This window comes from Suncus etruscus, chromosome 16, assembly GCF_024139225.1.
Source record: "Suncus etruscus isolate mSunEtr1 chromosome 16, mSunEtr1.pri.cur, whole genome shotgun sequence".
Lineage (NCBI taxonomy): Eukaryota > Metazoa > Chordata > Mammalia > Eulipotyphla > Soricidae > Suncus > Suncus etruscus.
This window is the reverse complement of record NC_064863.1, coordinates 21,544,560-21,557,736: the sequence shown is the minus strand read 5'-3', so window position 1 is coordinate 21,557,736 and position 13,177 is coordinate 21,544,560.

Below are 13,177 nucleotides of genomic sequence, written 5' to 3'. Positions count from 1 at the left end.
TCACTTTCAAGTCAAGGCAGTCACATAAACGAATGGGCTCTACTTAGAAGGGCACAAGGTTAGGAGAAAACTACTGAGGCCAGAGGGATGGATTGGCTCTGTGGACTGAGTATAAGCTTTGCATGTGTCTGTCTAAGATGCAACCCCTGGTACTGTATATAATCACCCATTAGCACTGTCAGATGTGAAACACCCTCCAAAAAGACAAAAACACTGAAATAGTCCAGCTTGCTTTTCACAGAGACAATGGCTCAAGAGTGCAGCTCTCAACCCTTGAGAGACAGTATTCAGGGAAGAACAACCCCAGATTCACTGTCAGCCAAATGCAAGATGAGCACATAGTCCATGCCTGGGGACACAGCACAAGCCTCTCTGAACCAGACCCAGTGCAGTCCAGATGCCCAAGAGACTCAGGGTCCCAGGTGAAAAATGGGGTGAAGAATGGATAGTATGGGCTCAAGGGATAACACAATGGGTAAAGCGTTTGCCTTGCATGTGGCAGACCCAGGTTTGACCCCCAGCATCCCATAAGGTCCCCTGTAACTACCAGGAGCTCAGAGCCAGGAGTAACTCCTGAGCACAGCTAGGTGTGCCCCCCCCCCCAATAACAAACAACAAACAAACCAAAAAAAGGATTGCAACTCAGGGGGACTTGGGCAGCTTCCAGGTGCTCATTTCTGTGATGTGTTTCCCTCAGGATCCCCCTGGGCAATACTAAGGGGTGTCATTCCCATTCCTAGACAGAAAGCAAATACCTCAAAGTGGAAATATCAGTGTTCCTCTCCCGGAACTATGTTTCCACTTATTCGCCATGGTCTGAGACTCTCTGCTGACATTGCCACCTGTGCCAGACTGGAAGGAAGGTGGAGAAGACCAATATAGCTAATTGAGTTTAATCCAGGGACAGAAAATTAGTACAGCGTGTAGGACACTTGCTATACAATCAGGGTTCCATCCCTAATTTCACTTGTGGTTTCCCTAGCCCTGCCTGGAGTGCTATCTGAGCACAGAGCCAAGAGTGAGACCTGAGCACTGCCAAATATGGTCCCCAAACTTGAATTTAATCCAAATCTCAGCTCTTCAGAACTGATTTCCTTTATTAAACCAAATTCAAACAGTTCTTATATATCAGCTGTGCATCGAACAGACACAGAAGTCTGTTCTTTTGATCCTGGGACTTAATTCTGGGTAAGTTAAGTGTGTCCTAGTAGGATTGGAAGGTGGAAGAGAATAATCTGTTTATCATCCCAATCTTTGGCCAAATATCTTTGACCTTTTTTCAGGTTCAAAAGACAAAAGTCAAGAAGAAATCTGCATCTTGACCAAGTCAAACACAGTTAACAATCTGAAAACATGCATCCTCCAATGAGACACATTTTCAAACACCCAACAAGAAACACCTTCAGGAATTTCAAGAACAGACGAGCAGGAGAAGGGGAAAAGGCAAAACTCCAGCTCACTGAGCTAACACAGACATCATGGGGGGTTGAGAGTCCTGAGGCATCTCTGAGTGATAGAATCCATGGACTGAGAAAGCTGCTTCATCCCCTCAGAGACTGTGACCCCCTCATCTCAGTGCAGCTCTGGCCTGGGGTCCCTGCACTCCTCTCCACTCAGCACCCCAGGAAAATCCTATAAGCCGTGTCCCCAGAGCCCTCTCCTGCCACCTTACACAGCCAAATAAACCTTGATTTTTATGGGGCCAGAGTGGTAGCATAGTGGTAGAAGGTTTGCCTTGCATGCAGCTGACCAAGGACAGATGTGGGTTAGATACCTGGCATTCCATATGATCCCCAGAGCCCGAGCGATTTCTGAATCCAGAGCCAGAGTGCTGCTGAGTGTGGCAAAAAAAAAAAAAAAAAAAAGCCCAAAACAGAAAACACATTGATTTTCAACACTCTTGAAACACTCTCCTTCTAAAGAGGAGGGAAACTGAGGCACAGGGGCTCACAGTTTAGGCCACACAGCTAATAAAGGTGCAAAGAAAGTGGCCTATCCTTTTGCACCCTACAGCTCCCTTCAACTCTCCTCGTTCTCCCCCAAACACAAAACGTGTTCAATTTGAGGCTCCCAGTGGAGGAAACAATCCAGCAGGCAATGTTCAAGAAGCCAAGAGGAGCTTGGAGGGGACTACAAGCAACCACAGAAATAAGGGACCAATATCTGATATGGGAGTCAGGGAGAGCTTTATTCATGTTTTTCTTCTGCAGCCCAAAGTCAACCATGCCCCTCGAGGTCAGTATATAGGGACACCCTGGAAGAACTCTGGAAATGGGGTTCTCTGTAGAGGGAGGAGATACTCCTGGCCCTTAGAGGTACTCACCACACTCGCAGAGCAAGAGCAGGAGGTGGTGGCCATGGCAGCACCTGGATATATAGAAAGACCAGGAGGCCTGAGGCAACTACTACCTAAACTCCCGGGACATTCCAGCCGCTGGGCCTGAGAGCAAGGAAATATTCCTTGATTAAGCTCAGCAATCACTAGAGCAAATAGATAGGATCAGATTAATGGCAGAGGAACCTGGGGGTTCAAGGTTCTCCTGCAGCACTGACTTCTGCTTTTACTGGGGCTATAGAAACTCCAGTCTGAGGTGTGAGAGAGATTGCACAGCTCTAATATGTTTGCCTTGCATGCACCTGACCTGGCTACCATACCCTACATTCCATATGGTAGCCCGAGCACCGCCAGAAGTCATTCCTAAATGCAGAGCTAGAAGTAAGCCCTGAGCACTGCTAGGTGTGGCCCTGAAATAGGAAAAAATTATCAGTAGTAGAATGTTTCTAGAGTGCCCCATCCTCCCCAACACCTAAAGTTTCCAGTTTAGCTCCTTGGAGGCAGCATAGAGACAGGAAGAACAGTTAGAAAATCAAAAGTCAGGACCAGAGCAATAGCTCTGCGGTAGAGCGTTTGCCTTGCATGCGGCTGATCCAGGACAGACTTTGGTTCGATTCCCAGCATCCCATATGGTCCCCCAAGCCAGGAGAGATTTCTGAGCACAGAGGCAGGAGTAACTCCTGAGCATCACTGGGTGTGACCCAAAAACAAACAAACAAACAAACAAAAAATTAAATGCCAACTAAAAGGCAGGTACCAGCCTTGCCAATAAGCCAGGCTGAGAGGCTTATTCAGTCATGGGGGCACTTCTGATCCTCACATCACAGCCTGACTCATATGCAGTTAAGTAAGACCCTTGGCTGCATGTCCCAGGGTGGGGGGTTCTGGGTTGGGTCAGGTGAGCACAAAGTTGGATGAGGAAATGGTGCTGCTGACATTCTGAAAACTACTTCCATGTTCCTGCACCCCAGCCTATCCTTAGGCTTTGGCAAACCAGTGCCCTCACCTCCTCTCCATCCTAGCTAAGCACCCCATTCCAGAGCTCCTTAGGGTTTAAGTAAAGTTTAAGTAAAGTTTAAAGTAAAGTGCAGCTGTGAGCTGCACCCACTATCTCCAGCCCCTACACTCTGATTAGCTGTCTTTTTAGTGAGCACAGAATTGTTGGGAAACAGAGCAAGGGGAAAGAATTCCTCTTGATTTTTTTCTTATCTTGTCTTTTTTTGGTTTGGGGGCCATACCCAGTGATGCTCAGGGCTTACTCCTGACTTTATACTCAGGAATTACTTCTGTTGGGGCTCGGGGACCATATGGGATGTCGGGGATTGAGCCCAGGTCTGTGGCATACACATACCCACTATCCTATATCTCTATTCTAATGGGCCTTGTTTATTTTTTACTTTAATAGACCTCTCAAGAGGCCCTGGACCCAATCCTGGTGACACTCAACCAACCAGACTGGACAGGATTTCACATTCTCTGAGCCCTACAGTGCAGGTGCCATCAGAGACCCCCATATGGTGCTTGGTGGGGGTAGTCTAGGACTTCCAAGAGCCATCCACATGGTGCTTGAGGCCTCCAGAGGCTACTCAGGGCAGAATTGGGGTGGGGCATGTGGTATGGACAAAGTTCAAACTTATTTTCCAATACATCCAGAGACACCCCTCACTATTGATCTCTTCGTTCTGGAAGTCCCCCAGGACTAAACTAGCACCTAGCACTGCTTTTTTGGGGGAAGGGGGTTTGGCCCACACCCAGTGATGCTCAGGGGTTACTCCTGGCTATGTATTCAGAAATCGCACCTGACTTGGGGGACCATATGGGATGCCGGGGATCGAACTCAGGTCCATCCTGGGTCAGCAAGGCAAATGCCCTACTGCTGTGCCATTGCTCTGACCCAGTATAATGGGGGCTCTTGGAAGCAGTTTATCCTCCTGTATTCATTCTAGAGAGTGCTGGGTTTGGGCATGAAGTTAGCCCCAATCTGATGGGGTATCCACCCTTCTTGCTGGCAGCTGGGTAGCCAGCACATAGCTTATCCTCTCTGGCTACAGTGAGGTTGAGGACTGGGTTTGGCTTGAAAGCAGTGCTAAGGGCTGGAGCAGTGGCGTAGCGGTAGGGCGTTTGCATGGTTTGATTCCCTGGCGTCCCATATGGTTCCCCAAGCCAGGAGCGATTTCTGAGTGCATGGCCAGTAATAACCCCTGAGTGTCAAACAAACAAACAAACAAACAAACAAAAGCAATGCTAGGTGCTAGTTTAGCATGTCCAGGGGGACTTCCAGAATGAAGAGATCAATAGTAGGGGTGTCTCTGGATGTATTGGAAAATAAGTTTGAACTTTGTCCATACCACATATCCCCACCCCAATTCTGCCTGGAGTAGCCCCTGGAGGCCTCAAGCACCATATGGATGGCTCTGGAAAGTCCCAGACTACCACCAAGCACTATATGCGGATCCCTGATGGCACCTGGCACTGTAGGGCTCAGGGAATGTAAAATCCTGCCCAGTCTGGTTGGTTGAGTATCACCAGGAGTGGGTCCAAGCCCTCTTGGGAGGCACATTAAAGTAAAAATAAACAAAAGCCCATTGGATAGTGGGTGTGTGTATGCCGAAGACCTGGGCTCAATCCCCAGCATCCCATATGGTCCCCGAGCCCCACCAGGAGTGATTACTGAGTTCAGAAGTAAGTCCTGAGCATCACTATGTGTTGTGCCCCCCATCCCCCCAAAAAAGAGCTTTGGGGCTGAAGAGATAGCACAGCGGTAGGGCATTTGCCTTGCATGCAGCCAATCCAGGACGGACAGTGCTTCTAATCCCAGCATCCCATATGGTCCCTATGCCTGCCAGGAGATATTTCTGAGTGCAGAGCCAGGATTAACCCCTGAGCACTACCGGTGTGACACCCCCCCAAAAAAAAAATACCCTGTTATACTGGCCATGTCTCCTCCTGGCCACACACACACCATCACTGTGGCCAGACTGTTTCTCAGTGTTCTCTGGGTGTGCCTAAGCTCAGTCTTTAGTGGGTAGGACACTCCTGGGGACCGAGAGGCCTAACAGAGGCCTTTGGAGCACAGAGAAAGTCCCCTGGCAAGAGATAAGCATCTAGAATACAGCAATCAGCATGACTTCCCCTGGAGATGCTGATGTAGGGGAGATTGGGGGAGGGGGTTGTCTGGCCTCCTGGGAACCAGAGAGCATCTCTCCATGGCTATGACATTGGTGTGGGGTGTGGACAACATACACCACATACACCAAAAGACTCTGATGTGAAGGAGAATTGTTTGGGGGTGTGGAAATGGCAGAAAAGTCAGCCTGGAGAGTCTTACAACCCCTTCCCACAGAGTAACTTGTGGATGGAATCCCCAGTAAACTAGGGGAACTCAGACTCTACCAAGGATTCAATAGAGCAAGACTCATCTGAACAGTCACCCTTAGTCACTAGAAACACAACCCTAGTTCCCATCATGGGCCTATTTTCTCTCCAAATGACACCCCAAGGAATCTCAATTTCAGAGTTGCAGAAAAGATGAGTTTCCCTTTTACTATTCCAATTGAAAAAGGCGAAAAGCTGGTTCTATCTGGGGACTTACTGCTTTGATTTCTCTGCCCTCAGTTATAGATCAGGGAAGCCATTAGCTTGACTCTTATTTTTTTCCTTTTTGTAGTGAAGCAAGATAGTTTTATTGAACAAAACTTTCTTAGAAACAGGGGGAGGAAATGAATTTGTGTTCTAGAGGGAAGATAGCTTGAAAGAGCAAGAAAGCAAGCAAAGAAAGACAGAGACAAGCAAGATATGTATTTGTAAAAGAGCATGGTGTCATGAGCAAGCCTGTTTGATTTGAATTTAGAGCTATCTTTTGGGAGTCAGAGGGAGAGGGATAGACAGAGAATGATCTCACTGATTTGTAAAATATAAAATAAAAAGTATGGTAATAAATATTAAGAGACAAAAGAGAAGAGAGCCAGGAGGACCAGTCTATCATAAGAAGCTTGATGCAGAGTGGGAAATGTAGTTAGGGCAGAGAATAACAATGATACTTAGAAATAATTGCTCTGTACAAGAACTGAGTGCTGAAAGGAGGTAATGTGATATGCATGATATCCTCTCAGTAACAATAGAGAGAGAGAGAGAGAGAGAGAGAGAGAGAGAGAGAGAGAGAGAGAGAGAGAGAGAGAGAGAGAGAGAGAGAAGGAAAATTGTTTTCTTCAGAAGCAGGCAATGGAAAGTGCAGGAGGGAAACTAGAGATAGAGACATTCATGGTGGAAATGTGCACTGGTAAAGTGTGTTGGACACTGTATGACTGAAATTCAATCACAAACAATTTTGTGCATCTCATGGTGATTCAAATGAAAAATAATGAATCAAAGAAAGAAAGAAAATGAAAGAACAAAAGGGTGCAGGAAATAAAGGAAAAGAAAAGGATAATAGGAAGGAAGAAAGAAAGGAAAGAAAGAAAGGAAGGAGGGTCAGAAAGACAGTACAGAAGTAGGGTGTTTGCCTTGCACACAGCCAGTACAGGACAGACCCTGGTTTAATTCCTGACATCCCATATGGTCCCCCAAGCCAGCCAGGAGTATCGTGTGAGCAGAGCCAGGTGTGACCCAAAAACAAAGGAAGGAAGGAAGGAAGGAAGGAAAGGAAGGGGAAGGAAGGAAGGAAGGAAGGAAGGAAGGAAGGAAGGAAGGAAGGAAGAAGGAAGGAAGGAAGAAGGAAAGAAGGAAGGAAAGGAAGGAAGGGAAGAGAAAGAAGGAAGGAAGGAAGGAAGGAAGGAAGGAAGGAAGGAAGGAAGGAAGGAAGGAAGGAAGGGAGGGAGGAAGGAGAAGGGAGCGGAGGGAGAAGAAAGAAGGGAGAAGAAAGAAGGGAGAAAGGGAGAAAAAAAAGGAAAAGAAGGAAGAGGAAGAAAGAGGGAAGAAAGAGAAAACAAAAAGAAAGAAAGGAAGGAAGGAAAGAAGGAAGGACAAAAAGAATAAAAGAAAGAATGGAAGGAAGAAAATGTTTTTAAAAATGAAGAAAAGGAAGGAAGAAAAATGAAGAAAGCAAAAAGAAAGAAAGGAAGAAAGGAAAAAAAGAAAGAAAGATAAAAAGAATAAAAAAAGGAATGAAGAAAAGAAAGAAAGAAATGAAGAGAAAGAAAAAGAACAAAAGAAAAGAAAGAAGAGAGAAAGAAGAAAGAAAGAAAGAAAAGAAAGAAAGAAAAGAGAAAGAAAGAAAGAAAGAAAGAAAGAAAGAAAGAAAGAAAGAAAGCAAGCAAGGAAGGAAGGAAGGAAGGAAGGAAGGAAGGAAGGAAGAAAGAAAGAAGAAAAGAAGAAAGAAGAAAAGAAGAAAGAAAGAGAAAAAGAGAAAGAAAGACAGAAAGAAAGAAAGAAAGAAAAGAAAGAAAGAAAGAAGAAAAGAAAGAAAGAAGAAAGAAAGAAGAAAGAAAGAAAGAAAGAAAGAAAGAAAGAAAAGAAGAAAGAAAGAAAGACAGACCAAGTGAGGACATGTGGCTTAAATTATTCTAAAACATATATTCTGGGTTTTGTTCTTTTTGTTTTGTTTTGTTTTGTTTTTCCCCTCTCCCACCCCCGGTTTTGTTTGTTTTGAGGGAGTTTGGATCACACTTAGACTTAAGGGTCACTCTTGGTGGTGTTTGGGGAACCACCAGTGGTGCTAAAATTGAACCTTTTGTGTCTGCATACAAGGCAAGTGCCTCAACCCTGGTATTACTTCTCTAGCTTTAGAATATTTCTTTTTGTTTCAATGGTGTTGAGAGGTTATTCTGGGCTCTGCACTCAAGACTCACTTCTGACTGACTCAGGGGCCACATAGGATGCCAGGAATTCAACACAGGTTGGCTGCATGCAAGGCAAATACAATTGATCTGGCCCAAGAATGTTTCTTGAAAGAAATGCTTTAGAGCAGAATATTTATCTATCTTCATTCCTTCTCAGTTACAGAAGACTTAGAGCATTTACACAGGCATATCTTGTCATACTGTTTCACTTTATTGCAGATTCCAGAAAAAAAAAAAAAACTAAACAACCCCAAAATATTTTAAGATCTATTTAAAATATTACTTCTATTCATGGAAATCTCAGGGAATGGCTGATCTTCATTTTGATAAATTACTTTTTTTTTTATTTAAAAAAAATTTTTTTTTTGGTTTTTGGTTTTTGGGTCACACCCGGCAGCGCTCAGGGGTTACTCCTGGCTCTATGCTTAGAATTACTCCTGGCAGGCTCAGGGGACCATATGGGATGCCGGGATTCAAATCACCATCCTTCTGCATTCAAGGCAAATGCTCTACCTCCACACTATATTTTTTTACTTTTAATTACTTTTTTAAATTAATTTTTAATTACTTTTAAATGAAGGAATATAGATTTTAGAGCATTATGCTCTTTGTGCTTAATAACTTTCAAAATCCTGTAAAATAAATTTTTAGATCCATTTACAAGAAAAAGTAAAATGTCCTTGTACTTGGCCTGCTGATATAATTGTATTAATTTTTTTGTTTATTTTAATTTTATGCCCTAAAGGTGATGCTCAGAACTTATTCCTGGCTCTGCACTCAAATATCACTGCTGGTATACTCAGGGAATCAAATGGGAGGCTGGGGATCAAACTTAGGTCAGTGTATGCCAGGGAAATGCTTTATTCACTTTGCTATTGCACTGGCCTCTGCAACTATATTGATGGATTGTTTTGACCCCAACTTCAGCCTCAGTATCTGGATGTGCCATGCCCTAAAGGAGCAATCTCCTTTTACACAAGGTTCTACCTACTTGCATTTCACAATCTTTTTCTGTACCTCATCTGATAGAAGTGGAGTGACTCAATTTCAGGGTGATATTCAGGTGGATTTCAGGTCCACCCAGGGAGCCTGCAGAGGCTTACTGGTGGCTTCAAGAGTGCTGAGAGCCCCTTCCTTCCTGAGCCCAGGATATTAGACAGAGTCCATGGATAGCTTCATGGATCCAGGTGGTACCCTTCTCATCTCATCACTCGCCACTAATATGGCTCAATAAAATGAGCATCATTGATATTGCAATGGGAGATGTTGGATTTTTTTTCTTTTTGATGATTTTCAAATTAAATATTAACTGTGAATGAGTGCTTAAATGGAAGGTGGAGATCTTTCTGCTCCTATTGCCACATCTGATAGCATGTTTATGACTCCAGTACTATCAGGTTTTGTTTTGTTTTGCTGTTTTGGTTCTGGAACACACCCAGTAGAGCTGGTCCATAAAGTTTTGGGGATAAAACTCATTGCTCTGCACGTAAAGCCTTGGCCCTGCTCTTGAGCTATCTCACTGGGCCCTGTAAATACTGTGAGAGAGCTTTGCATGCATAAGCTTGATCATTAGCTAGATTAGAGGCAGCTAAAGAAATCCTGGGAAAGTCTCTTGCTCACTCCCAAGTCACTGGACTAGTTAGTGGGTGTCCAGGAGAAAAGCTTCAGTAGTTCTCTAGTTGGAGAAATAGTACAACAGGGAGGGTGCTTGCCATGCATGAGGCTGACCTAGGTTAGAGTTCCTGCACTCTGTATGGTTTTACAAGCACCACCATGGGGTAGTCCTGATGGCACAGCCAGAAATAACTCCTGAGCTTTAAAGAATTTGCCCCAAAAAAACAACAACAAAAAAAGAGCACTGAAGAGATAGCACAGTAGTAGGGTGTTTTTGCCTTGCACTCAGTTGACCCAGGATAGACCTGGGTTTGATTTATGACATCCTATATTCTTCCCTGAATCTGCCAGGAGTGATTTCTGAGCAGAGCCAGGAGTAACCCCTGACTGCCACTCCCGAATGTACTCCCCCAACCAAAAAAAGAGTATAGATAATTCTTGGGGTCAAAGCAATAGTACAGCTGAGTGCTTGTTTTGCAGTTGGTTTGAACCCCAAAACCCATAATGTCCCGCCAAGTACTACCAGGAATGATCCTTGAGATCAGAGCTGGGAGTAAAGCCTGAGCACTGCTAGATGTGCAGTAGCCCCCACCCACCCATTCAATAAAAAAAACTACAGTAGGGACTGGAGCAGTGGCGCAAGTGGTAGGGCGTTTGCCTTGTGAATTGTGGTTCAATCCCCGGCTTCCCATATGGTCCCCCAAGCCAGGGGCGATTTCTAAGCATATAGCCAGAAGTAACCCCTGAGCATGTGTGTGGCTCAAAAACCAAAAAAAAAAAAAAAAAAAAAAGTACAGTAGTTCTCAGTGTCACCTACAGAATTAGCAAAGCCTTGTAGTATTGTGTGTTTGTTTCCTTTTCTTTATGAAGACTTAAGGTTTGTATGATGAGAGACATGACATCAAAATTCAAATCTCAGAAACCTGCTTCTCTGCAAAGCAGCAGGTAAAAGCCATCTGCATAGAAGATAGTAGATGCCAGGGGCTGGAGAGAAACTTGACCTTCTACCACACCTACACACATAGCCTGAGGTCAGAGGCAACTCTATAGAACCTGTAGAAACAATATGGCAAATGCTTATAAACTCAAGGTAGAGAAAGACTACTTTTTATTTGCAGTGGGTGGGGATGAGGGAGAAGGGCCTGGCCACACACTGCTGTTTTGGGGTTACTCCAGGCTTCATTCTCAGGGGTGGCTTCTGGCAGTGCTTGGAGAATCTTGTGGTACTGGGACTTGAACCCAAGCCTTCTATGTATAAGGCAAGTACACATTCCTGGCACAAGACTTTTTAAACTGGGTAGAGGTATGTTACTTAACCTCAAAGGATCTTTAAGAGTGTAGAAGGCGGGGCCGGAGAGATAGCATGGAGGGTAAGGTGTTTGCCTTTCATGCAGAAGGTCATCGGTTCAAATCCCGGAGTCCCATATGGTCCCCTGAGCCTGCCAGGAGCGATTTCTGAGCATAGAGCCAGGAGTAACCCCTGAGCAATGCCGGTGTGATCCAAAAAACCAAAAAAAAGAGAGTGTAGAAGGCAAGGGCTGGAGAGATAGCATGGAGGTAGGGCATTTGCCTTGCATGCAGAAGGTTGATGGTTCGAATCCTGGAATCCCATATTGGTCCCCCGAGCCTGCCAGGAGCGATTTTAAGTGTAGAGCCAGGAGAACCCCTGAATGCTGCCAGGTGTGACCCAAAAAAACAAACAAACAAAAAAAGAGTGTAGAAGGCAAATCAGTGGAGTTGAACAGGAAAGCATGCAGCTGATCAAGAATCTATTTGCAAATATGTGAAGAATGACCATGTTTCCAAAATAAATCAAATCTCTTGGGGGCAGAGTGATAGCACAGAGATAGGGTATTTTCCATGCAGGCTGGATGGATCTGCGTTCAAACCTATGGACCCCCAAGCCTGCAGGAGTGCTGAGTACAGAGCCAGGAAGTAACCCCTGAGAGCAAAAAGAAAACAACCAAAGAAATCAAACCTCAGAGGCCAGAGCGGAGGTGCAAGTGGTAAGGCATCTGCCTTGTCCACACTAGCCTAGGACGGACCCTGGTTTGTTCCCCCAGTGTCACATATGGTCCCCCAAGCCAGGAGTAATTTCTGAGCTCAGGAGTAACCCCTAAGCATCACATTTTGAGTGTGGCTCAAAAACAAAATAAAAAAATATCAAATTCCAATAAAAGAAAGTTGCAAGACTGGAAAAGATACTCAAATGATTGTCAACAAATACATGAAAAGAGCTTAATATTACCATGAACAGAACTGTCAATTAAGGAGCTAGAGTGGTAACACAGTGATAGGGTGTTTGCCTTGCATGCAGTCAACCCAAGGCAGACCCAAGTTCTATCCCAGGCATCCCATATGGTCCCCCAAGCCAGGAGTGATTTCTGAGCACAGAGCCCAGAGTAACTCTTGAGCATCGCCAGATGTGAACCTCCCCCCCAAAAACACACACACACACACACACATACACACACACACACACACACACACACACACACAAAACCAAAAAAATGTCAATTAAAGGGCTATAGATATAGTACAGTTGATAGGGTTTGATCTCCAGTGGTTCATGGAACACTGCCATGTGTAATCCCTGAACACAGAACCAGGAGTCAGCCCTGAGCATAGACAGGTGTGTCCCGAAAACCCCAAAAAGAAAAAAAATGCAAATAAAACCTCTTTGAAATTTAGGCCCCATGCTTGTAGGAATAATCTAGGCACAGCTGTAAGAGAGGGGTGCACATCAGGTCTGAGATGGCCTGGGTTATGACTTAAGTGATAGCGCACACACCATGCATGTGGAGGTATTGTTATCTGGATACTATTATTGTTGGGTGGGGGCAGTGTTGGGCCACTGAAGTGCTCAGGGATTCTACCTGGTTCTGTGCTAAGGAGAGACCCCTAGCGGTGCCTGTGGTTGAACCATGGTTAGTGACATCCAAAGAAAGCACCTTGTACTATCTCTTCAGCCCATGCCCTGGATTCTCTCCCTGGCATTGCAAGGACCCACAAACATTGCCTAGTATGGCTGCCACCACTAACAAATAAACACAAATGTTCATGTAGAGGCACACACAGACATACCCAAAGCAAAAAAGGCCATGTCATGAGCCACTCATACTCATATCACAGAATCTCCATGTTTCCATGTAGTCAAATGTAATCAGTGTTGAGGGCAAACCATTGATTGTCACAGAAACAACAATGGATGAGTTTCTCTCAAACACAAAATGTCGATGACACCAATAGAGACTCCATATTCTTTATTCCACTAGTTGAAATCCCTACCCCAGAGAAGTTTGGTTGGTATTCAGATAGGTGTGTATATCTGCCTTCCATTTGTTCATTGATAACTTTGACTCAATTTCACCTCTTTCCAGAAGCTGCCAGAATACTCCCTGCTGAGCCAGCCTCCAGCACTCACTGAGCCCTGAGCGAGCTGTCTTTCCAG